The sequence below is a fragment of the Homarus americanus genome, unplaced genomic scaffold, assembly GCF_018991925.1.
Source record: "Homarus americanus isolate GMGI-L3 unplaced genomic scaffold, GMGI_Hamer_2.0 scaffold40856, whole genome shotgun sequence".
NCBI lineage: Eukaryota > Metazoa > Arthropoda > Malacostraca > Decapoda > Nephropidae > Homarus > Homarus americanus.
In genome coordinates this window covers 6,698,706-6,721,644 of record NW_024734615.1, presented here as the reverse complement: position 1 = coordinate 6,721,644, position 22,939 = coordinate 6,698,706, and the positions used below count along the sequence as shown (strand labels likewise).

At 39.0% G+C, this 22,939-nt stretch overlaps 1 protein-coding gene across 4 annotated transcripts in view; it reads left to right on the top strand.

Moving 5' to 3' along the window:
- Positions 1 to 22,939, top strand: part of LOC121870403 (lysophosphatidylserine lipase ABHD12-like) — a 152,535-nt gene that overhangs the window by 65,978 nt on the left and 63,618 nt on the right. The window lies entirely within an intron of this gene.

Genomic DNA, 22,939 nt, shown 5'->3' with positions numbered 1-22,939 from the left:
GTAGTGGACTCTATCCCCTACAAGGGACGACTGAGCTCCCGCACAGCTGCCAACCAATCAGCGTACAGCACATGAACATGAAATGCTAGTGACAGGGGGGAAGGAGGTTCAGGGGAAGAATAAAGGGAGGATTGAAGTGAATTTTAGGAGGAGAGAATAGGTGCAGTGGCTAAACACCGCTTGCGTGAGGGAGTATAAGTTGGAGGCAGCAGCAGCTCGCCCGGACTCGGCCAGGAGGCGACAGGACAGAGTCAGGTTAGCGTCAGGTGCGTGTTGGGTTGGGCCATGGATTTTCAGTGCTTGGTCGGCTTGATTGTGTGTGTTGTTTTCTTGTGTGGAGGAAATGTCTTGGTCTTCTGTCTTGGTATTCTTCTTAGCTTGATGTAGATTTTCTTCTTACTCTCCTCCTCCTCTTGCTCTCTTGAAGTGTCCATTCATTCGTGTTTGGGTCTTGTTGTTCGTCTTCCTCGTGTCTTATGTCCTCATAGGTGTGGAAGAAGTCGGAGACGGTGAGGTTGACCACGTGGGCTTCAGCTCCACAGGCCTCGTGGTGTTCTTGATTCTGTGTGGCGGGTATGAGGGCTTGAACTCCCACCATTTATGAGGGCCTCTGTGTGCCAGTAACAATTCCTTTTTCTCTTATATTTATCACCATTGGTAGCGTGACGATAGGAGGCTCGTGGGTAGGTGTAATGATAGTATCAAGCAATAGGGAAGAAATAACGGTAAATACTGTAGGTAAATAATAGACACAATTATACAAATACAAAGTTTATTTAAACATGAATATGAGATTAGAAGAAAGAATTATTTTGTACTAACAGACGAAATCTAGTACTAGGCCCTCAGGCTCAACATACTCACACCATTACTGGGTGGACATATTCAATAACACTTCCAACCCTACTGGGTGGACATACTCAATAACACAACTCTTATAGTCACTTAGCACCATAAATACTAGGGCAACTGCCACTACAACACTCAGTCGTCAGGAGTGATACTCAAGCAACAGCCATGGGGTCCAGCCACCATGGAGTACTATCCGACGAACTCTGGAGATCCCAGTGGATTAATTCCACCACACAAATAGCCCTACTGAGTTAGACACTCATCCACCAATGATGGGGGCTGGTAGTGGTGTGTGGCTTGGTGATCAGGCGTCACCTCGTGGACCGAGCGTTAGGGCCAGACGAGCCAGCTATGGGGGCTATAGGTAGTCTGAAGTGTCTGACGGCCGGGTCTCACGAAGGTAACTGATCCTACTGGACCTCGGACATCTCCCCAGACATAGTGGATACAACATCCACGCTACAGACACGGCCTAGGCTGCGTTAGGGACCTGTATGGATGAAGGGACGGGCACTTACTAGCCGGTGACAACAACATCACGTTTCAGGGGACGTTAAAGACGTAAATATGACTTCACTCAGAGCATATCAACTACGTTACTGTAACGCTTGCACAAGCAACTATTAATTGGGTCAAATCACTTAAAGAAGGGCAAATTACAACACAGCGTGGAATGGCATACCTGTATGGATGAAGGGACGGGCACTTACTAACGGTTAAAATGCCCGCGGCGCGCTCACTCAAACTAGGCCAGGGAGTCCAGCTACTCCTATTCCGATGAATTAATTTACTGTACACTCTGACGTTGAAACTGAGACTATGGACTCATTTTCATTCTCTACTATTATCTCAACTAACAATGCTCTGACTCAGCTATCGAAAGCAAAATTAAATTGATTACAAAGGGTTGGATGGCAACAGGTCCCAGCATACAGCTTCTGCTCCCATAGACAAAGGCGGGGGAAACAGAGAAAACGGGGGACGTTTCCACTGGGGGACTCAGAAGGTTTTGTGGACGTTTGAGCGTAATATGAATCCTTAAGGTTTTCAGGTTAGCTCTTATCATGACCATTACACGGGTGTCTTTTCTTGAGTTTTCTTTTCTTGGGTTTTCTTTTCTTGGATTTTCTTTTCTACTGGTTTTTTTCTTGTCTTGGGAGCGTACAGCAAGGAGGGCCTCTTTGTAGCTCAGTTTCTTGTCGAGTCGAGCCTTGGCTATCCTGCATTCCTCCTTCCATTTCGGGCAGGTCCGATCGGCGGAAGAATGTGGGCCGCCACAGGCAGCGCATTTTTACAGCCAGCGGTGCCAGTAGACCTACTCTCTAGTGCGGACGCAAACGTAGCAACGCTAGGACCAGAGTGCCGGGTGTGCCTGGCCTCCTACAATCAACTACAACAAATCACTTAAAGAAGGGCGAATTACAACACAGCGTGGAATGGCAGTGGATGACAGTGCTCAGGAAGAAGATAGTGATTATAAGGATGTCAATGACAATGAGTTCAAGGCTATGGTCGACAGGAGAGCAAGATCAGAGAAAAGGAAAAGGGAGAAAGAAGCCGAGGACAGGATCGGAGAAACTGCTGACAGGTTCAAGGTATCCAATGATGCAGTGGCTCACATCGCAAACACCATCAGAGCTGCAGATAACATCATAACTGAAGGGGACAAGTCTAAAGTGACTAACTGGAAGAAAGTGGAGAGAGTCAGGAAGAGGTCACGAGAACAGAAAAAAGAAAAGTTCAGGGGATTCAAGGTCAGAGGTCTCATGGTAGATGAGAGGATCAATGAGAACAAGATAGTGACTGGTGTAGGTAATGTTCCATGAGCGGGAATGTCCTGAATTCATTCCACGGAATCTATCCACGCCGTTGGTAATATTGGGCCCTGGTTTTCGAAATATACGTATGTGGTGACTTGCAGCAAAAATATCGGCATAATTTGTAGCGCATCGAGTTGTAAAACAATAGCATATTATGAACCAGTGTACACAGTAGTCGAATAATCCAATTCAATAACTTGATTTTAACAGGTTGTGCCACATTGCCAGTCCCTTTATTATTTACAGTTTTTTCGCGTTTTTCATGCCAAACCCAAAAGTATCCACAAACCTTCTAATGCAATGATGTAAAAAACTCAAACATATTCGGAATTAGCGTGGCCGATAGACAAATAATCCAACCCAAGCCACTTGATTTTGAAAACTTTTGCAAAACTGTCACTCCCTAATTGTGTAGGGATTCCCTCGTATTCCTAGAAGCACTGGGTTTGGTCTTGGGTATATATTTATCGATCAAATGGGTCATTTTACTAGTTATGATATTCAGCGTAGTGTCTGCGTTTTTGTACCTTAATAAGTCAGGCCAGTTGATACCCCTCATCTCTTCCCTCATCCCATTGTAATTCCCCTTGTAATATTTGCACCTTGGCCTGGCCTTATCTTGAACTAGGTAACAGTTAAATCTGAATGACAACACTGTATGGTGACTGGTGCCAACTGGGGCAAGGTGTTCCAGTTTGGCCACCATGCCCTCCTCGTTTGTTATGATGAGGTCAAGTGGCTTGGGTGTTTGCTCCCCTCTGTAATGTGTCGGGTCTCTCACATGTTGGAACAGAAAATTATCTCTCAGAGTTTCTACAAAAATCTTTCATTACTTAATCCTTCGAAGGTATTAAACCAAACAGCTAAAAGTGATTTTTCAGGTATACCTATGTTGCATTTAGCTAAAAATAATTCAGATGAAATAGAACAACAATATCGGAAAATTACTGTAACAGATTGGAGACTAGAAAATGTGTTTGAAAACAATGAAATTCCAGATGACAACCAAATTTTGGCTTGGTGTCTATCATCATGAAAACTTCAAGGAATTGGCAGCTTATGCACTTAATTGCCTAGTCACACCAGCAAGCAATGCTATTGTTGAACGAATATTTTCTCTGGTAACTGCAATCAAAACAAAACCAAGAAACAGAATGCAAATCAATCTTCTAGATGCAATTATCAGAATCCGAGCGCATCTCTTCGAGAATTCAATCTGTTGTAAGGATATGCATATAAGGGATCGAATGATAACGAACTTCAAGTCTGATATTCTCTATTCGTATGGTGGTAGAATTGGTGTTGCATCAACTTCACACTCACAACAGACTGCACGAAGTGCACAAGAGGTTGACATAACGATGTTCCTGTAACAAGATTGAGGTGAGTTATTTTACCTTATGCCTATTATTGTTGTTAAATTGATTTATTTAGAAATATTTCAACGTTTTGTGTTTACTTTGTTGTTTTTAAAGGTTTCTAAATTTAATTTGGAGAGTATGTAGGTTTTTAACGAAAATTTTACCATTTGGCCTTTTTTTGGCCTTTTATTCCTGTGTTTTTGGCCATAAGCAACTGAAACCATCTGGCAACCCTAAACAGAGATGTGACCGATCGCCCAAGCGGCTAACGAGCCGATCTTTTGGTGAAGAGGATAAAAGAAAAGGAAAAGTAATCAGAGACGTGACCGATCGCCCAAGCGGCTAACGAGCCGATGAGTGGTGAGGCGGATAAAAGAGAAACACTGCACATTTAGAGACACGATTTGCATATTAAGTACTGTTCAATGAAAGTTCACTATGTTTCTTTTTTTTTTTATTAATGAAGGCGTAAATTATTTGTGGACTTTTTTGGTGGGAATTCGGTATAAATCTGAGGGATTTTGCGGGAGAAATTGAGTAGGAGATATGGGAATTTTATTTCTGAGTGGTAACACTGGTCGCCAGTAGAGTGAGGAGCAAGGAAGTCCTTGGTGAGACAAGTCCTAGTCAGGTACTACATACCATAAGTACCTGGATATATTTCTTCAGATTGGACTGCATTAGTACCGTAATGGAAGAGCATAACAGGTAAAAACATACATTACTAAACTTTTAGACAGATATTTACATGCATGTCTTACTTTTTCGGAGTGAGGGTTGTAAACTCTTGGAACAATCTACCAGAGTGTTGTGACGGCACCGAGTGTGAGCTGTTTCAAGAGAAGACTTGACCAACACTGGAGCGGGTTCAGGTACATTCAGGAGCCGGTGCATGCCCAGTATTTGCTAACAGTGCGTGACAGAGACGTGACCGATCGCCCGGGCGGCAAGCGAGCCGATCTTTTGGTGAAGAATATAAATGAAAAGAGACGTGACCGATCGCCCAAACGGCTAACAAGCCGATCAGTGGCGAAGAGGATAAAACAAAAACTAATAATTATAAACAGTATCATAACAGCCGTTGACTAATTTCATCCATGTGATTATGTATCCTAACTTTAAGAAGCGACCTAGATTCATTTTGTAGCAAATACATGCCCATTGCCCAGTATTTACCAAAGGGTTTACAGTATAACCTAACACTGAGAGGTGGCCCATGGCGACGAGGATTAAGTTATGTAAAATTTAAGATAATTTTTGTTATTTGATGATTGGTGTATTACTGTATTTACTAATCTAAAATACTTGCTTAAAGACATTTGTTGTTCAAGCACAGTTCAGGTACGCCTATAATATTGGCATGCAAGGAGTGTGACTGTGAATTAATAGAAATTACAAACATGCCAGAGGGCGCTGCGAAAAAAAAAGGAAATTTTCACTAATGCACCCTTCTTTGTTTGGATAGTAAAAATATATTTTTCCGATGTTATATGATGAGTTTTGAACGAATTTGACATTCATTTCAGCCGGAAATCAATAGGTTTTTTTTTTTTAGATACTCCCCTCCTACCATACCCATCAATTTTAACGAAAATTTATATTTTTTTCCGAGTAAATCACAAATAAAAAACCAACAAAACCAAACCAAACCTAACCTAACACAACACAACCTAACCTAACCTAACTATTTTTTTGACGAAACTCTGCAATTGACATAAAATAATCGGTATTATTTTCTTGTCACACCGTTCATTCCTACCACTAATCTATTATCATATTCGAATAAGATGTCTAATTATAAGATAATTTTCATCTATTACATTACCGGCGGAAATGTATAAAAACGGAGATAGCTCTTCCAAAATATTTTCTATTTTCTTCCATTAACATCCCGCCATTATCGCCTGCCTCTCCTCCAACACTGCGTGTCTCCTGCGTCTCCTTCATAAATCATCCTGCGCATGCGTTGCTGTACATGTCACGCAGCCAATCAAAGGCCTTTTTGATTTTGAAACCAATTAAAATGTTTTTGGGTTTAATTTGCGGTATTTTTGGCCCAATCAAATTCGAGTATTCTTTTTGGTCTCTCTTATTTTGAAATTCAAGTTCAGTGCCGACCATGGAAGTCTGCGATGGGTGTGTCTTCAATTATACGGAGCTGATTGCGAGTTTTTTGAAAAAAAAAACGAAGAAACTATAGCAGTTTTTCGATCACATGGTGTTCTTCCAACCTCAGTAAAGTGTACTAAGAGCAAGACTGAATGTAAATATCGCAAAGACCAACATATGTGGCATTGTGTAAGAATCCCAGAATGCAACGACGAACAAGAACCAGGCCAATAAGGTAAGAAATAGGTGATTCCATCATATGGTGAGTCAGTTAAGTTAGGTTAGGTTTGGTTATTGTTTTTCTAGTGTTTTATCGTGTATTTTTTAGTCGTTTAGGTACTTTTTTCTCGGAAAACGTCAAACGAAAAAAAATCACAAAAAAACGGTTAATTTTCGCCTAAAAGGAAGGTCATATTCGGTCTCAGCACACAAATACACTAGAAAAATATATTTTTAACTTGCTACAAGTGAACGGTGTGACAAGAAAAATTTACCAAATAATCTCTATCACAATGCTGGCACAGCTCTTTCCACCTCTTCAGCCATATCTGGTTATTATGGTACTGAAAAATCAAATCTCCGCTCCCAACGCACCCACACATTGTTAATTAACTAAGACAAAAATCTCTTGCCCAATTATCAGTCACCTATCGCTATAGCAAATACAGTAAGAAACTCCCGCACCACCCCCTGCACATGTGCTGTAGATGCTTAAGAAGCCAACATGGAAGTAAGGAGCACTGCGAAATGGGTGGTCAGACCTTCTCTGTGACCTAAACAACAAATGGCGACACTTGTGAATGACCAAATCTAATAATATTGAAAAATTAATATCTCTGTTATCCTTAATTTCCTGTGGAAATATCTCAGAAGAAAGGTCTTAGAATTGTTTAAACATTACAAAAAACAAATTAATAACAGCGAGAGAAATACTGGTGCAAGATCGAAAATTCACCCCAAAAATAATTACCAGGCAAGGAATAAAAGGAGGAAGACGAAAAATACGGCAAAATTACGGGAACCTACGGACAACCAGTGGACGAATATTAACCTGGATTTCATATTAATTTCTTGGGGAAATTCATGAAAACTTTACCAATTCAACCAAAGTTGGTCAATTTAGGATAGTACCCAGGTTTAGGTTAGGTTAGCACTAGCAATGAATGTCAATCATTTGAATCACTACAAGAACCAGAGGAAAAATTTATTTTTTATGGAAAAATCGAACCTGGCAACTATCATAAATTTACCCCAAACTGTATGGTAAAAGTACACAGAAAATGGACCAATCCAAACCTAACAAAACCTAGGTATTATATTAATTTTGGTAATCTGGGAAATCTTAGGAATTTAACCCCCACCAGAAAAGGGGTTTGGCCCCCGGTAATGTTAGATATGGTTCCTGGGTTGTGTGGCTGGGTTAGGTTGGGTATCTAAATACAGGGTTAACAAACTAAAAGTTACCAGAAACCTGACTTAACCTAACTATACCAAAGCTCACCCAACTTTACCTAACCTAAATCTGGTAATTACTCAGATAGTGACCATCCGCTGTTTTTCATTGAAAATTAGTTTACAAATACTACCCAATTTTCACATACTTTATTATGGGTATATTTTATTATCTTGTGGAAAAATATAAAACTGGTTGAAATCATGTGCTAACCTAACCTAACATAACATAACCTATATCTTAACTCATCGATAGTATCTAGAAAACTAAGCATTTACACAAATGAGGTAATTGTTGACTGACCCGCAGCCGACTTTTCATAGAAAATGATTTTAAAAATGCCACAATTTCACTTTTTTTTTATTATTATAGTTTTCACTGTTGTAGTGTGTGCAAATGTATTAAAAAGTAGTTATTTCTAAACTAAATCTGGTAAATTTATAGAAAAGTACCGTTCTTTCTTTGGATATTAAAAATATGTTTTTCCTATGATTTTTGATGAGTTTCGAACGAATTTTGTATTAATTTCTGCTGAAAATCATTCGGCTTTAGATACACCCCAGCCGATGTAGATGTTGGGAAATTTGAGTTTTTTGTTGGGTAAATCACAGAAACAGGTGATTTCCAATGGAGAACAAGGCAAAAATTGTTCTAAACTCATCAAAAACCATAGGAAAAAACATATTTTTAATACTGAAAGAAATGTAACCTAGCTTAACCTACCCCTTTTTTGTGTAAAAAACAAAAAACAACCAACCAACATGACCTGACCTTACCTAACCCAACCCAACCCAACCCCCCTTTGTTCATACACCCACATCTTCCCTTAATCTGAAGAAGAATCAGGCCAAATGCGTTGTTCTTCACGCAGTGTACACTGATTATTATGCTTTGGACAAGTAACATTGTTCGGTAATACTGTACAGCGTGTTTTCTAAAGAAATGAAATGGCCTCACTATATTTTGATGAAACTCGGCAATTGACGTAAAATAATCTCTATCACAATATTGGCACTGCTCTTCCACCTGTTCAGCCATATCTGGTTATTCTGGTACAGAAAATTCAAATCTCCGCTCCTGACGCACCCGCGCATTGTTTGTTGGTTAAGAAAAAAATCTCTTGCTATAGTCAATAAGGAACTCCTACATCACCCCCTGCACGTGCACTATAGACGCTTAAGAAGCGAAGTCGGAGGTAAGGAGCACTGCGTGAGGGGGGGGGGTCAGACCTTCTCCGCAAAACGTAAACAACAAATGGCGACACTTGTGACTGACCAAATATAATAATATTGGAAAGTTAATATCTCGGTTATCCTTAATTTCTGGCGGAAATATCATGGAAGAAAAACCGGTGCTTTACTATAAATTCACCTTAAATCTAACACAACCTTAGTGGGAATGAAAAACAGACCTCATCAACCTAACCAAACAAACCTACCTAACCTTACCTAACTTCCTTACCTGGGGGTGGACTCCCCGGTATATTAAACAGAAAGAACTTACTATGATTTGGTGTAATTTTAATTTTTTTGTGGATGTGGGAGCAGCTGCCTGCATTGGCGTTTATTCCAGCCTGGGAGGCGGAATGTTTTGACATACGTCATATAGTCCAGCAGACTTTGCACACAAACCCGTTCAATTTCACAGGATTGCTGTGAAAAGTACTTTCTTAGAAAGATGTTTATAAATAAAAGTACATTACAATACTAGGTTTAATCTTGGGCATTTTCAAGCCAAGTTTTTTTAATAACACAAGAACTGTAGCACAAGACGGGCAACAACCTTCACACGCCATGCTGAAGATGAAACTGGCACGGGATGAGAGGTGGGTGTTGGCGCATTACCACCGGGAAGACAAACTTGTGCGCGCCTAGGTGTTTAATTATCTATAAAATGAAGCATTTGCACAAGAAATGATTATCATCAGAATTCACTTATGAAAATAAAGAAAGAAAATAAACAGTAAAACAATTTGTCCGCGGATCAGTCATCAGTATTAACCAGAAGGGAAAGTAATCAGTGTTGAAAACTGTGTCATAAATCACCCTCATAATTGCCAAACCGCTGATGGCTACGTCCCTCATAATTACTGAACCGCTGACAGCCACGGTACATTGTGTACATCTGCCACATCACAGCTGATGAAGCGACTTTAAGATGCAATCCTAACTCGCCTGTATCTCGAAAACTAAGCATTTGTACAATGAAGCAATTATAAGTGAAAGTAATCAGTGTACAAAACTGTGTCCAAAAACTCCTTCCACAATTACCGAACCGCTGACGGCCACCAGTTGTATATTAGCCCTATACAGGTATTTACTTATGCCTAACCTAACTTTAACTAACCCATCTTTGTTAAATTTTTACTTTTGAACAACACGGGAATCTTAAGAACTTTATCTTTGTAGTCAATAGTTTAGACACTTAAGACATTTTTATTCTAGGACGTTTCCCTTGCAAATTATAGTACAGTATATACTTTTACTTTTTTAGCCTCTTCTCCACTCATCAGCTCTTTAGCTGCTGGGGCAATTGGTCATGTCTCTCTTGTGCGCTGTTGGCAAGTATCTGTACCTGTACCAGTGTTGATCAAGTCTCGTCTTGATAGAGCTCACACTCAGTGCTGTCACAACACTCTCTGGCAGGTTGTTCCAAGACTTCACAATTCTCACTCTTAAAATGTTTGCCCTTACAGTTTTCTGGACTTAAGGTTTCTTCAACCTTCCTTAAGTTGTGGCCCTTTATGGGGCGGGCGTCTGCCAGCTCTAGGTATGGACACTCGACTGAGTAGTGCCTTCTGAGATTTTTATATGTAAACTTCAATTAGGTCACCCCTTGCCCGTCTATAGTATAAGCTAGCAGTTGCAGGCATTCTAATTTCTCTGGGTAACTGAAGTCATTTGAGAAGGAAATGTTATGGAAGAATAGTAAAGTAAATCCTCAATAACTCGGCATTTGATAACTCGGAAATTCATATAACTCGGCATGGATATGGTCTTGCAATGTATTATAGTATAATTCGGGAAATGCCGAGATATATAAAATTATCTGGGAAAATCTCGGCATATCTGGCCACCTGCATCACCTACTATGATGCTTCGTTCTTCGCCTGCAGTGCTGGTAAGTGTTACGTTTTTACATTTAATAATTACATGTACAGGTAGTTCTGCTATAACGCGATAATTGTGTTCTTGTAAAATATCGTGTTATAGAAAATCGCGTAATAGAAATAACAGGGCTTATGGAGAAAATAGGGTTAGGTGCAGATTACTCGAAATCGAAAAAATTTAGTAGTTAGCCTAACACAAAGGATAGCACAGTCTAAATAAATGTTACATTCATATCTAATAATGAAATCATACAGTAAATTTAACACTTTACCTTGAAAAAATATGAATGTAACTTGATGGGGGAGAAGGGTGATTTTGAGGTTGATAACATCAAGCTTCTCTTCAAGTGTTATATCCTTTCTTTTACGATAATCACCGGGAATTCTATCATCAGAATGCTTTTTGGAGATATTCTTCTTTACCATATTCACAGTTAATACCACAAAATTGGAGAAATAGTAAGCAAAAATCGCGTTATAGCAAACAAGCGATCGCGTTATACAAATATTGTTCCGAATTCATAAATCGCGTTAGAGCAAATTCGCGTTATCAAAACACGCGTTATAGCAGAACTCACTGTACACAGAATTTTTTATTGTATTTTTTTTTTGTAGGAAGGGGGAGGAAGTGCTTTGATAAGTCGGAATTTGGGATAACTCGGCAAGGCCAGAGCCCCATTTGTGTCGAGTTATCAAGGGTTTATTGTATCTTAGAACTGTCTAAACTGTTGATTGCAAATATACATTTCCAATGGTTCCCTTGTGGTTCAAAAGTAAAATCCAGTAACACTTGTACTCTACTTAACCTAACTTTACATTTGTCTTGACAATTTTATGTCATTTCATGAAAAATCAAATGGTTAAGAATCTGTACAGTACAACCACAGAACTCTATTATGATCTTTATACAGTATAGGGTGATACTGTAGAGCAGGAAAAAAACAAACAGTGCTTTTGTCTCAAAATTTTAATTTTTCCAGTCACGGGTATCCCTCTCTACATGAATGTTCGCTCTGCGAATATGTGCTTGGACAAATATTCTATTCTTACACCTGTTTCTCTGTATTCACAAGCTATGGTTCCTTAAGGCACTGAATTTATATTCAATTTATTTCTTAAAGTATGCTAAATGCTAAGTTGCAGTAATTAGGTACCAAATTACAGTATATATAGGTTTTAATTTACAGTAGTTAGGTCGGTATTTTGTTATTTTTGAAGTGATTTAATTTTGTTCATGTATTGTATACATTGGGGGTAAATATGTATTTAGTGACTAAACTATTGTAGGGAAGTTCCAACAGTAGTTTGGTAGATTTTATTTGTAACTGTCCAGATCAGCCTAAATAAGGGTCTCTACATTCATGCTGAACTGTTACTGTACCTGCATAGCTGTATACAATACCGGCATAGTTTATATACATGACAATTTCACTGAATAAACACAAATATTCCTCAATATATTAATGAGTTAGGTTTCTTGAAAATTCTTTGTTAAGTAAATATTTGTATGTCAAATAATATAAAATGGTAAAATAAGATCTTGTCCAAAGACAAGAAAACATCCAATGTATACAAGTATACCTAAACAAATGAAATCAGTTTACAGACATGAAAACGACCTACCCAACTACTGTAACTTATTACCTAACTACAGTCGACCCTCGTTAATTCGAACTAATAGGGGGGGGAAGGGTGTCCGTTTTAGCCGATTGTCCGAATTAACCGATTTAGGGGTTAATATTGCATTATATTTCAAAGTCATTGTTTTCGTCACGACCTTATCCCACTTTCCACTGTAATACGTACGTAATTTCAGCAAAAATATTACATTTCCGTGAATGTATTATATCAAGCACAGTATGAATAGAATATCATTGTAATATAACATTATTTTAACCGAAAACTATTAAAAAACGAATAACATCTCAAGAACATCGGAAGCTTAGGTAAAGTCTTTTGTTTTCGTCATGTATTTTATCCTATTTTACATTGAAATATATCACGTTTCAGCAAAACTACTATTTATTTCCGAGAATATATTCATTCAGGCGCAGTTTAGGTAAAATATACGTGTGATGTAACAGTTTTTTAACTGAAAACGATTCGAAAAACACGTGCCTTCTACCCCTGTTCAAGGAGAGGACTGGGAGAAGCTGTTTGGTGCTGCAGACGATGACAAGGAAAATAATTTGGATGGATTTTAATGAAAATATTCAGAAATATGGTATCGTAGTATTTTTTCAAGTCAATTAGGATAGAATATTATTGGAATACAACAGTTTTTTAACTGAAAACCAATCGAAAAGCGATTACGGTAACATCTTTTGAACGAAAGAAAGCGAAAGTCATTGTTTTCGTCACGATTTTATCCCACTTTCCACTGTAATACGTACGTCATTTCAGCAAAAATATTACATTTCCGTGAATGCATTATATCAAGCACAGTATGAATAGAATATCATTGTAATATAACAGTATTTTAACCGAAAACTATTAAAAAACGAGTAACTTTTCTTGAACATCGGAAGGTTAGATAAAATCATTTGTTTTCGTCATGTATTTTATCCTATTTTACATTAAAATACATCACGTTTCAGCAAAACTACTATTTATTTCCGAGAATATATTCATTCAGGCACAGTTAAGGTAAAATATACATGTGATGTAACAGTTTTTTAACTGAAAACGATTCGAAAAACACGTGTACCGTCTAGCTGATACCCAACAGCTGGTGGTGCGTTATGCACCGTTGTAAACAATAGGAGGTTGAAGTAGATTACCGGGTATTATATTAAGTGTGAAATATCGAAAAGGTTTTTGTTACCGGTATTTTTTGTAGATCAATGAGAACTGTGATACCGTATATGATATGATAAGTTAGCCTGTGCTAAGAACTTCAACATAGACTACTGAAAACACATTGTAAGGTAATTTAGCCTATTGTAAGTTGGTGAGCTTCATTTGCTGAAGGAACTGCACAACCTTTCATTACTAATTGGTACATATTTTACGTTTCCATTGTTTACTGGCAGTAAATGGTAAATATTTTTCATGTCTGAAGCTGAAAGTTGCGTCCTCCCCCCACACTAGTGGTGGAGATGTTACAAATTTACCAAAAAGATGCTGGTGTTTTATCCCAGCAGTGGGTGGACCACCATTTTAGCTTTAAGTTCGCGTAGGTAATATTCCTACAAATCTATTAAAAAAAATAAAATAAAAAAAGTTCAGATTTTGTCCGAATTATCCGAAATCCGGATTAAAGGGGTCCGAATTAACGAGGGTCGACTGTACTGTATTTTAGTACCTAATAACTGTACTGTAATTTGGCACCTAGCACATTAAGAAATTTATGAAATATAAATTTAGTACATTACCTTAAGGGACCATGGGTTTTGTATAATGACTATAAGAGGTGTAAGAATAGAATATTTGTATAAGGGAATATTGGCCTAGCAAACGTTCCTGTAGTGAGGATACTTGTACACTATTAATATTATTACTATTGTTCCACCAAACTAGCAACAGTCAAGGTCCAAATATTTAGTGATAACTGAAGGAAAATATTCCCCTAAGTAGGAAAATAATTATCTTTTACTGCAAAATAATCACTATACTGTACTGTATATAAATTGATTTTATTTAATAATCTGGTGTTATTGCACGATAACATGTAAGGCATGACGGGATTAATGTGTTTTTTCACCCCAGCTGCTTGGCAAGACAAAGACACATAATATGGTAGCTAACCCCCGCTGAACATTAAAATATTTCAGTAACATTGTTTACATTGTTATTGATGAGCACCTGGTATATAAGGATGATGAAAGTGTTACACATGTAAAAGTATGTATGTTCTAAGGATTATGATATACGGTAGATTGTGAGGAAGAAAGGGTAGTTAGTGGCCAAGGGTGACAAAAAGTGAGTGTTGTGTGGGATGATACTCCATTCATTGTGAAAAAATCAGATCTTACTTTTACTTTTACCTTTTTCCTCTTCACCGCTGATTTACTCGTTAGCCGCTTGGGCGATCGGTCACGTCTCTGTTACGCATTGTTGGAAAGTACTGGGCATGCACCAGCTCCTGAATGTACCTGAACCTGCTCCAGTGTTGGTCAAGCCTGGTCTTGAAAGAGCTCACACTTGGTGCTGTCATAACACTTTCTCGTAGATTGGTCCAAGAGTTTACAACTCTCACTCCGAAAAAGTTTGCCCTCACAGTTTTCTGGGCCTGCGGCTTCATCAATCTTGAGCTATGACCCCTTGCAGGGTGAGCGTCCGCCATCTCCAAGTAAGGCACTCGACTGAGTAGTGCCCCTTGAGATGCTCAATTAGGTCGCCCCTTTCCCGTCTGTAGTATAAGCTCCAATCTCTCAGGGTAGTTGAGGTGCCGAAGTGCAGGCACCAGTCTGGTGGCCCTCCTTTGAACATTTTCAACCAACTGACAGTCCTTCGCATATCTCGGGGACCAGATGGGGTGAGAGTACTCCAGATGGGGAAGCACTTCACTCTTGAAGATCGTTACGAGGGATGGACCGTCTAGATATCTGAACGACCTTCTTATAAGACCCAATAATTTATTTCCCTGATTTACCTTTTTCTCGCAATGGCCCGAGAACTTCAGCTCATTGTCAACATTCACACCTAAGTCCCTCTCACATTGTCTCAAATAGTGCAGTTTCTTCATCCTGTTGGGACATATGATACGCTTTCTTACTGTTGGTATGCCCCAGGTGCATCCTCTTACACTTCGTGACATTGAATCTCAGCAACCATTTTTTCGACCATTCTTGGAGCTCAGAGAGATCCTTCTCCAGTTCTTCACAGTCCGCATGGTTCTTGATTTCCCAGAATAACTTGGCGTCATCTGCAAACATTTGTATGGAAGAGCATACAACGTCAGGCATGTCATTTGTGAAACAAACAAACAACAGCGGGCCCAATGCACTACCCTGTGGTACCCCGGTGGTGACAGGTACAGATGATGATTTCGTGCCATTAATCACCACACACTGCTTGCGGTCATGTAAAAAGTCTTCTATCCACGCTGGGACATTTCCCCGAATTCCTTATCCTTCCAGTTTGATTTCAGCCATTCATGGAGTACACTGTTGAAAGCCTTGGCAAAATCTAGGTATATACTTTTGTCTATATTACCACCCCGTTCCAGAATATGGGTCCAAATATCCAATACAGGTTGTACCTCTCTAGTCCGGCATTCTGTGGTCCGGAAACTCCCGTGGTCCGGAACGATTTTAGTTTGTCCAATAGGTAGATAGGCAGCTTTTTTTTTTACTTATCTGAATTATTATTATTATTACAGGAGTATTAAATTTTTGCCCCTCAGGCCCCAATGTGGGTCAGTGACCTATGCCCGGGTGGGCTAATCCCCTTAAAAAAAAAGCCGCGGGAAATTAAGGTTTGTTTACATCCGGCAGTTCGGCTGCTCTCTCTCTCTCTCTCTGCTTGTCTATACAGAGTACAACATTTAACCCTTCAATATATATGAGCAGTAAATAAGTGTTGCTTTCATATTCTTATGTAGAGTAATGACGATATGTTTTCACATGTGCGCACTTACATACGTGCAGTCTCACTTTTTTTTTTACCATTAATGGTTAGCTACTTATATTGTTCCATTTATTAACATTAAATAACATTACAGGTACTTCAAACAGCCATATTAATTTTTTTACATTAATTTTACTACAGCTAAAATCAGGGTCTTATTTTCTTCAGTTTTATATGTAGAACCAATCAGTCACTGGTTTTGTAAGCTTTAACATAAACAATGCCGGCAGCCGTCTCGTCTCCTCTAATATTCCACTTATTATTAATAAATTGTATTGTTAATTTTGCACACACAAACATTAATTCAATAAAAAGAAATTCAGAAACATTAATTAAAATATATATGAACAGTAAATAAGTGTTGCTTTCATATTCTTATGTAAAGTAATGACGATATGTTTTCACGTGTGCGCATGTGCACTTACATACGCGATTTCTCTTTTTTCTTTCCCATTATCGTTAGCTACTTCTATTGTTCCATTTATTTCCATTTATTAACATTAAATAACATTACTTAAAACAACCACATTAATTTTACTACAGTTACAGCCAAGGTCTTATTTTCTTCAGTTTTATATGTAGAACCAGTCAGTCACTGGTTTTGTCATTTCCTCGTGTGTTTTAATATTCTACGTATTATTAATGAATTGTATTGCTCATTTTGCACACATAAACATTAATTCAATAAAAAAGACATTCAGTAATAAACAATAATGAATCTTTTGTACATAAGAGAAATGACGCTGTTTACACGATTATGCCCGTCGTCTGCACGTTGGCGGGCCGTTCAAACCCGTCGAAATTCAAGTTTCCGCCGTCAAAATTTGTATTTATTTATTTTTTGTGTGTTCCAATAAAATACGTTAAGAATTAAAAACTCGCGAAATTTGAGAAGCTACTATACGACATTTAACCCTTCAATTTGTCTTTAAAGAGACCATGATGCAGAGAAAGTGGTGCTAGTGCTTCCAAGCATAAGCACAAGTCACTATCTATCCAGGAAAAGGGTGAATTTCCATGGTCCGGCACCAGTCAGGTCCCGAGGTTGCCGGACTAGAGAGGTACAACCTGTACCTTGAGCAATTGTGTTAAGCAGGAGTGCCCCGGCATAAAACTGTGTTGGCAATCCTTTACAAGGTTGTTTCATACTAGATGTCCCATCATGGCATCTCTGATAATACTCCCAAGTACTTTACATATTATGCTGGTCAGGCTCACTGGTCTATAGTTGTTCGTGGAGTAACGATCGCCCTTCTTGAAGATAGGACGCACATAAGCCACTTTCCAATCACGGGACTTTTTGTTCAACCAGGCATTTACAAAATAGGATCTTCATGGGCTCGGCAAGCTCGTTGCACAACTCTAATAGCACTCAGGGTTACACCATGTCAGGGCCAGGACTTTTATGGACCTTTAGCTTTCACAGTTTATTTCTAATAACCTCTTCTGTGAACACAATGTGGGTCAGTGCTGTGTCGAACTGTCTGTCCTCAAATGCAGGAAGGTTAATCGCACCCTCTCTTGTGAACACCGAGGAAAAGAAGCTGTTCAATGCCTCGGGTTTCCTGGTCAGAATCTGCGTAACTCCTTTCTTCAAGCCTCAGGTCTGATACTCCTACTCGCGTTTTTAATTTTGACTTTGCATAGTGGTAAAATGCCTTTGGGTTTGACTTGACCTCGCTTGCAACCAGCCTCTGCGGGAACTCCTTTTTAGCCCTTCTACACACTGCCTTTTGCTTGGTTTCTGGCTCTTGCATACATCCTCCTATCCTGCTCATCGTTTGACCCAACCCATTTCTTGAATTTTGGGGTTTTCTTCTTGACTTTGTCGACCGCCGTATGGTTCATGTTTAGGGATCCCCTCGCATTCCTTGAGGCAGCGGGTTTGGTCTTGGGTATATATTTATCGATCAAATAGGTCACTTTACTACTTATGGTATTCAGCGTAGTGTCTGCGTTCTTGTGCTTTAATGAGTCAGGCCATCTCTTCCCTCATCCCGTTGTTATTTCCATTGTAATATTTGCACCTCTGCCTGGCCGTATCTTGAACTAGGTAACAGTTAAATCTGAATGACAACACTATATGGTGACTGGTGCCAACTGGGGCAAGGTGTTCCAGTTTGGCCACCATACCCTCCTCGTTTGTTATGATGAGGTGTAGTGGCTTAGGTGTTTGCTCCCCTCTGTAAGATGTTGAGTCTTTAACTTGTTGGAACAGAAAATTGTCTCTCAGAGTTTCTACAAAAAGAGCAGCAAGGTTATTCAAGTCATTTGGGGTGAACTCGTTTCTCCAGTCGATGTTGCCATAGTTAAAGTCCCCCATGATAAGGAGGTGGCTAGGGTTGAGCATCGCTGCATTGTCAATTGAGGCTCTTAAGTTCCTTTGATTTAGTGGGCCACAGTTTGGGGATCTGTAGATACACCCGACAATAAGTTAAGTCCTTTCCCTTTAATTTAATTTTACACCACTTGGACTCTTCAAAAACATCCTCTCCCTGTACCCTCGCCTGGCTGGCTCTAAGGTTTTGCCTAGCATAGATAACCACACCCCTCTTGCAAGTTTCTTGAGAAAGGTTCGTAAATGAGTCATATCCAGCAATACTGAACTCACATTCCTCTTGGTTGATTCTCCTGTTCTTGTACAACAGTTCTACAACTCCTACAATATCTGGGTGGTGTACTTTCAGTAGTGTTTCAAACTCCTCTCTCTTATCAAGGAACGTGTCAGTATTAGTGTTTTTTTTTTTTTTACACGGGGATTAGCCCACCCGGGCGCAGGTCACTGACCCACATTTGGGCCTGCGGGGCGAAAATGTAATAATAATAATAATTCATAGTAAATAAAATTTATAATAAAAAGTAAATTAAAATATTAATGGTAATAATAATAATATCTACACTGATAATAATAATAATAAATACAAAGAAATAAAAGAATTAAAAAATCAACAGTGAGAAATGCTATTTGTATGTTGTTTTATCATGTAAGAGAAACAATTGAGACCCTACAATTGTGTGTAAATGAGGCAGAAAGACATATCAGCAACCTGGAACTTGGCAACAATTTTCATGATGCCATATGGCAGCAGGGTCTACCATTAGACAACACATTACGCTTCCATTATCTTCCCAGGCGGTAGTACTTCCCTGTGTGGTAGCTGCCTACTACCTCAGCCAGAATTTGTTCTCGGCAACTTCTCTGCTCTTAGTTGTAACTCCGGCCCCCCTCCATTCTCAAAAGCTGCAGCATTTGCTAAGTACAGGTTGTACCTCTCTAGTCCGGCATTCTGTGGTCTGGAAACTCCCGTGGTCCGGAACGACTTTAGTTTGTCCAATAGGTAGATAGGCAGGTTTTTTTTTTTTTTTTTTTTTTTTTTACTTATCTGAATTATTATTATTATTACAGGAGTATTAAATTTTTGCCCCTCAGGCCCCAATGTGGGTCAGTGACCTATGCCCGGGTGGGCTAATCCCCTTAAAAAAAAAGCCGCGGGAAATTAAGGTTTGTTTACATCCGGCAGTTCGGCTGCTCTCTCTCTCTCTCTCTGCTTGTCTATACAGAGTACAACATTTAACCCTTCAATATATATGAGCAGTAAATAAGTGTTGCTTTCATATTCTTATGTAGAGTAATGACGATATGTTTTCACATGTGCGCACTTACATACGCGCAGTCTCACTTTTTTTTTACCATTAATGGTTAGCTACTTATATTGTTCCATTTATTAACATTAAATAACATTACAGGTACTTCAAACAACCATATTAATTTTTTTACATTAATTTTACTACAGCTAAAATCAGGGTCTTATTTTCTTCAGTTTTATATGTAGAACCAATCAGTCACTGGTTTTGTAAGCTTTAACATAAACAATGCCGGCAGCCGTCTCGTCTCCTCTAATATTCCACGTATTATTAATAAATTGTATTGTTAATTTTGCACACACAAACATTAATTCAATAAAAACAAATTCAGAAACATTAATTAAAATATATATGAACAGTAAATAAGTGTTGCTTTCATATTCTTATGTAAAGTAATGACGATATGTTTTCACGTGTGCGCATGCGCACTTACATACGCGATCTCTCTTTTTCTTTACCATTATCGTTAGCTACTTCTATTGTTCCATTTATTAACATTAAATAACATTACTTAAAACAACCATATTAATTTTACTACAGCTACAGCCAAGGTCTTATTTTCTTCAGTTTTATATATAGAACCAGTCAGTCACTGGTTTTGTAATCAACGAAAACAATGCTGTGTCATTTCCTCGTGTGTTTTAATATTCTACGTATTATTAATGAATTGTATTGCTCATTTTGCACACATAAACATTAATTCAATAAAAAAGACATTCAGTAATAAACAATAGTGAATCTTTGTACATAAGAGAAATGACGCTGTTTACACGATTATGCACGTCGTCTGCACGTTGGCGGGCCGTTCAAACCGTCGAAATTCAAGTTTCATCCGTCAAAATTTTTATTTATTTATTTTTGTGTGTGTTCCAATAAAATACTTTAAGAATTAAAAACTCGCGAAATTTGAGACGCTACTATACGACATTTAATCCTTCAATATGTCTTCAAAGAGACCATGATGCAGAGAAAGTGGTGCTAGTGCTTCCAAGCATAAGCACAAGTCACTATCTATCCAGGAAAAGGGTGAATTTCCATGGTCCGGCACCGGTCAGATCCCGAGGTTGCCGGACTAGAGAGGTACAACCCGTACACTGTATTTTGCAGGGTGTGGTTAGAAATGTCATTGTTTACACGGCGCTCGCCTCCTCTCGGCTGGTAGGTGGAGCTGGTGCCACCTCCCGGGTGTGCGGTAGAGCAGGTGGAGGGTGCGCTGCTGCCCCCTGGCTTTGTGTCAGCACACTTAGTTCCACCTCCCTCCTCCTGAATATAACCCATGTACACCCGTCCCCGTTCCTCCTCGACTCCTCCCTCCTCTGCTTCAAGCCCTGCAGGAGCTTTCATGTACCGCACTTAAAAAAATTGAAATATTTTTTCAAATGTACATTTTTATACTGATTCCACAACTGATTTTTTTTAGAAATGAATAGGAAAAAATAACCCTTTAAACTTGCAATGTTCTACATTGAACTGTTACTATTATTAGCATAAATTGCTTTAGTCTATTGTATGTTTATCATTGCAGATCAAAGTGAGTGAAGTAAAGAATTCCAAACAGACCTTTGAAAATCTTACCTAACATTACCAAACATAAAAATTCTAAAACTATAAAATGCTTACCATTTTGGTGTTTATTGTGTGTTGGTGTAGTTTTTGGTGTTTAGTGTGTGTTGGTGTAGTTTTTGGTGTTTAGTATGTGTTGGTGTAGTTTTTGGTGTTTAGTATGTGTTGGTGTAGTTTTTGGTGTTTAGTATGTGTTGGTGTAGTTTTTGGTGTTTAGTATGTGTTGGTGTAGTTTTTGGTGTTTAGTATGTGTTGGTGTAGTTTTTCGTGCTTAGTGTGTGTTGGTGTAGTTTTTGGTGTTTTGTATGTGTTGGTGTAGTTTTTGGTGTTTAGTACAGTTAACCCTCACTTTACGCGGTCCCACATTCCGCGTTTCCACGTTTACGCGGTGCCCTGCCGGAACCCAGGATGCTCACATTCCGCGGTGCGTGTACCCCTTTACGCGGAGAGCGGCTGGCGAGCCGCGCCATTTTTGGATCCAAACCTCCCGCCATCCGCCATGTTGTGTAAGCGGCGCGAACATGGTGCGCACAAGGTCGCCCAGTCATCAAAACATTACCAGTTCTTCACCCGCCACCCACCACAGCCGGCCCAAGTCAGTGATAGTGATAATTATGGTGAGGATATGGACTTATATGGACTTTGGGGAGTTTGACAAAGAGGCCCTGCAAGCCTCTGTGGTGGATAGTGATACAATTGATACAAGTGACACAGGTGAGGGCCAATAATCTGCCCTCTGCCTCGGAACCAACCGCCCATCCCCGTGTGCCCAGCCATTTTTTCTACGAATGTAAGTGTTAAAAAACCTAATATTATTGATATTTCTCTTAATTATTAATTGTGTGTGCATACCATCATAAAGTTAAGATAATATTTTTACTCCAACATAGTTGTGTGTCGTCAAAAAGTGGAGTTTGGGGATCGGCCCGGACTCCATTTCAATTAATCCCATATGTTATGTTATTCACTTTACGCGGGACCCTCCGGGTTACATTAACCGCGTAAAGTGAGGGTTAACTGTATGTGGTGGTGTAGTTTTTCGTGCTTAGTGTGTGTTGGTGTAGTTTTTCGTGCTTAGTGTGTGTTGGTGTAGTTTTTGGTGTTTAATGTGCGGTGGTGTAGTTTTTGGTGTTTATTATGTGTTGGTGTAGTTTTTGGTGTTTAGTATGTGTTGGTGTAGTTTTTGGTGTTTAGTATGTGTTGGTGTAGTTTTTGGTGTTTAGTATGTGTTGGTGTAGTTTTTCGTGTTTAGTATGTGTTGGTGTAGTTTTTGGTGTTTAGTATGTGTTGGTGTAGTTTTTGGTGTTTAGTATGTGTTGGTGTAGTTTTTGGTGTTTATTATGTGTTGGTGTAGTTTTTGGTGTTTAGTATGTGTTGGTGTAGTTTTTGGTGTTTAGTGTGTGTTGGTGTAGTTTTTGGTGTTTAGTATGTGTTGGTGTAGTTTTTGGTGTTTAAT